At 48.4% G+C, this 3,451-nt stretch overlaps 5 non-coding genes across 5 annotated transcripts; all 5 read left to right on the top strand.

The window, feature by feature from the left end:
• The first annotated feature begins 483 nt into the window (after positions 1-483).
• On the top strand, positions 484-597 carry LOC140308118 (U5 spliceosomal RNA). Its single transcript, XR_011916093.1, has one exon. It is a non-coding gene; the product is annotated as a U5 spliceosomal RNA (small nuclear RNA).
• Positions 598-871: 274 nt separating this feature from the next.
• LOC140307964 (U2 spliceosomal RNA) lies at positions 872-1,062 on the top strand. The gene has a single exon (XR_011915982.1). It is a non-coding gene; the product is annotated as a U2 spliceosomal RNA (small nuclear RNA).
• Positions 1,063-1,473: 411 nt separating this feature from the next.
• Positions 1,474-1,587, top strand: LOC140308116 (U5 spliceosomal RNA). The gene has a single exon (XR_011916091.1). It is a non-coding gene; the product is annotated as a U5 spliceosomal RNA (small nuclear RNA).
• A 308-nt stretch (positions 1,588-1,895) lies between these two features.
• Positions 1,896-2,086, top strand: LOC140307889 (U2 spliceosomal RNA). The gene has a single exon (XR_011915913.1). It is a non-coding gene; the product is annotated as a U2 spliceosomal RNA (small nuclear RNA).
• A 411-nt stretch (positions 2,087-2,497) lies between these two features.
• On the top strand, positions 2,498-2,611 carry LOC140308268 (U5 spliceosomal RNA). The gene has a single exon (XR_011916230.1). It is a non-coding gene; the product is annotated as a U5 spliceosomal RNA (small nuclear RNA).
• The last annotated feature ends 840 nt before the right edge of the window (positions 2,612-3,451 follow it).

Below are 3,451 nucleotides of genomic sequence, written 5' to 3'. Positions count from 1 at the left end.
ACTTTAGATATGCTCTGTCTTTTACTGCAAAGTACAACGTTGTTTTTTTTGTTTAAATCTTTCTAGACATGGTAAATATGAAGGACAAAGCAGTTTTAACATAGTTTGAGTGAAGGAATTCATTTTATAGATAAAATCCCAAGAGTCTGCTGAGAAACAAGAATGAATGAGAAGTAGACTTTAACACGGCTCTAGGAGCGAGCCGAGTGTGGGCTAACCGGGAGAATTGCTTGAAAGAAACGCGACACCGAATGAGCGGTCAGAACAAAGCCTCAATACGGTTTTCCCGTGGTGTTTTTGTTGCTGCCTTGTCTTTTGCACAGAGTAAAAGACAAGGCAGCCATCGAATAGGGCCCGATTGTTCCTACTTGGTCAGCCGAGGAGCAAGGGGGGGAGCAAGCGTCTCAACCAAGCAAAGCTCACCATGGGGAAGGTGGCTATGCCAACTAGCCTGATGCCCTGCTCCCGCAGTGATGGATAATCGTACTCTGGTTTCTCTTCATAACGTACAAGTCTTTCGCCTTTTACTAAAGACTTCCGTGGAAAGCAGCACTAATGAGTTGTTTCTATTTTTGGCAGGCTTTACCTTTGCGGGTGAAGCCCTTTCCGTCTGTGCAAAAGAAATCTTGTTACTGTGCAGAGTAACTTCTCTGAGTAGAGTCGCCTTACTTGTTGCAACTGTGCCGATGGTGCTTGCTGGAGCGTGCGGGAGTGCAAAGTTATACCATTTAAAAGGGCTGAAGAGTGCTCAGTGCAGCGGGTGGGCGGAGGTGCAAAGTGACACTCTGGCCACCTATGGCCATAAAAAGAACACCGCTACAAGTGCGCATTGTGCCAGGAAGGGCCCTTGGACGTGAACCAGTGGACAGATATCACTTCTCGGCCTTTTGGCTAAGATCAAGTGTAGTACCTGTTCTTATCAGTTTAATATCTGATATGGCCTTTGTACGAGGACTACATATTAAATTGATTTTTAGCAATAGGAGTTGAAAAAGGAGCTTGCTCCGTTCACTCCAAGCATCGACTCGGTACTGCAGTGCCGCTGGGAACGGTGCGCTCTTCTCTGCTCTTGTGAAAAAGCAAACAGTGGTGCAGGATGGAAGTTTCAGGGAGCCCAAGATGAAACTTTCTTTTAGTCTGCTGAGAAAAGAGAGTGAATGCGAAGTAGACTTTAACACAGCTCTGGGGGCAAGCCGAGTGCGGGCTAACCGGGAGAATTACTTGAAAGAAACGCGACACTGAATGAGCGGTCAGAACAAAGCCTCAATACAGTGTTCCCGTGGTGTTTGTGGCTGCCTTGTCTTTTGCACAGAGTAAAAGACAAGGCAGCCATCGAATAGGGCCCGATTTTTCCTACTTGGTCAGTCGAGGATCATGGAGGGGGAGCAAGCGTCTCAACCAAGCAAAGCTCACCATGGGGAAGGTGGCTATGCCAACTAGCCTGATGCCCTGCTCCCGCAGTGACGGATAATCGTACTCTGGTTTCTCTTCATAACGTACAAGTCTTTCGCCTTTTACTAAAGACTTCCGTGGAAAGCAGCACTAATGAGTTGTTTCTATTTTTGGCAGGCTTTACCTTTGCGGGTGAAGCCCTTTCCGTCTGTGCAAAAGAAATCTTGTTACTGTGCAGAGTGACTTCTCTGAGTAGAGTCGCCTTACTTGTTGCGACTGTGCCGATGTTTGAAGCTGGAGTGCAACGTTGTTGCTTGGATGGTGCTTGCTGGAGCGTGCGGGAGTGCAAAGTTATACCATTTAAAAGGGCTGAAGAGTGCTCAGTGCAGCGGGTGGGCGGAGGTGCAAAGTGACACTCTGGCCACCTATGGCCATAAAAAGAACACCGCTACAAGTGTGCATTGTGCCAGGAAGGGCCCTCGGACGTGAACCAGTGGACAGTTATCGCTTCTCGGCCTTTTGGCTAAGATCAAGTGTAGTACCTGTTCTTATCAGTTTAATATCTGATATGGCCTTTGTACGAGGACTACATATTAAATGGATTTTTAGCAATAGGAGTTGAAAAAGGAGCTTGCTCCGTTCACTCCAAGCATCGACCCGGTACTGCAGTGCCGCTGGGAACGGTGCGCTCTTCTCTGCTCTTGTGAAAAAGCAAACAGTGGTGCAGGATGGAAGTTTCAGGGAGCCCAAGATGAAACTTTCTTTTAGTCTGCTGAGAAAAGAGAGTGAATGCGAAGTAGACTTTAACACAGCTCTGGGGGCGAGCCGAGTGCGGGCTAACCGGGAGAATTGCTTGAAAGAAACGCGACACTGAATGAGCGGTCAGAACAAAGCCTCAATACGGTGTTCCCGTGGTGTTTGTGGCTGCCTTGTCTTTTGCACAGAGTAAAAGACAAGGCAGCCATCGAATAGGGCCCGATTTTTCCTACTTGGTCAGCCGAGGAGCAAGGAGGGGGAGCAAGCGTCTCAACCAAGCAAAGCTCACCATGGGGAAGGTGGCTATGCCAACTAGCCTGATGCCCTGCTCCCGCAGTGACAGATAATCGTACTCTGGTTTCTCTTCATAATGTACAAGTCTTTCGCCTTTTACTAAAGACTTCCGTGGAGAGCAGCACTAATGAGTTGTTGCTATTTTTGGCAGGCTTTACCTTTGCGGGTGAAGCCCTTTCTGTCTGTGCAAAAGAAATCTTGTTACTGTGCAGAGTGACTTCTCTGAGTAGAGTTGCCTTACTTGTTGCGACTGTGCCGATGTTTGAAGCTGGAGTGCAAAGTTGTTGCTTGAATGGTGCTCGCTGGAGCGTGCGGGAGTGCAAAGTTATACCATTTAAAAGGGCTGAAGAGTGCTCAGTGCAGCGGGTGGGCGGAGATGCAAAGTGACACTCTGGCCACCTCGAAAACCGAGGTTACATCCAGTACCAGGGGCAGCCCAAGCTCTGCCGCAAGTGTGGTGAGCATGGGCACCTGGTTGAGGCTTGTACCAAGGTGATATGTGGGAAGTGCAGAGAAATTGGGGACACTTTTGGAGAGTGTCCAAATGGCAGGAAATGTAATCTCTGTGGATAATTAAATCACCTCTTCTGAGATTGCCCTAAAGCTTTTGCCAACAAATTAAAGACGGTAAAGCCACAGTCAAGCCAACAAAGAGAAGGACCAGAGGTGGCAGTTGGTGAACAAAGTGAAGAGGTTGACCCAATAAATTCAAACTTCCCGCTAAAAGCTTGGATTGGAAGTGAGGAGCAAAAAGGAGAGGGGCCTGTAGAGGCCTCACCACTCAGTGCTGAAGTCTGTGAGAATTCACAGGCAGAGGGTGGAGCTAAGCTAAATGAGGAGGAAGAGCAGACAGGTGAGTCTAGTGAAGGTACTCACCTCCCCGAAGGTCAACAGCCGAGGAGGACGGCATCTGAGTTGTCCTCTGATTCCCTTTAGCTCTGCAATCAACCCCCAGGGACTCAAAGTTAAATGCAACATTGCATCAGAGGCCAACACGAGAGTCCGAAAA

The sequence above is a fragment of the Leuresthes tenuis genome, unplaced genomic scaffold (genome assembly GCF_036924035.1).
Source record: "Leuresthes tenuis unplaced genomic scaffold, fLeuTen1.0.hap1 SCAF_5, whole genome shotgun sequence".
Lineage (NCBI taxonomy): Eukaryota > Metazoa > Chordata > Actinopteri > Atheriniformes > Atherinopsidae > Leuresthes > Leuresthes tenuis.
This window is presented reverse-complemented; position numbering and strand designations above follow the sequence as displayed.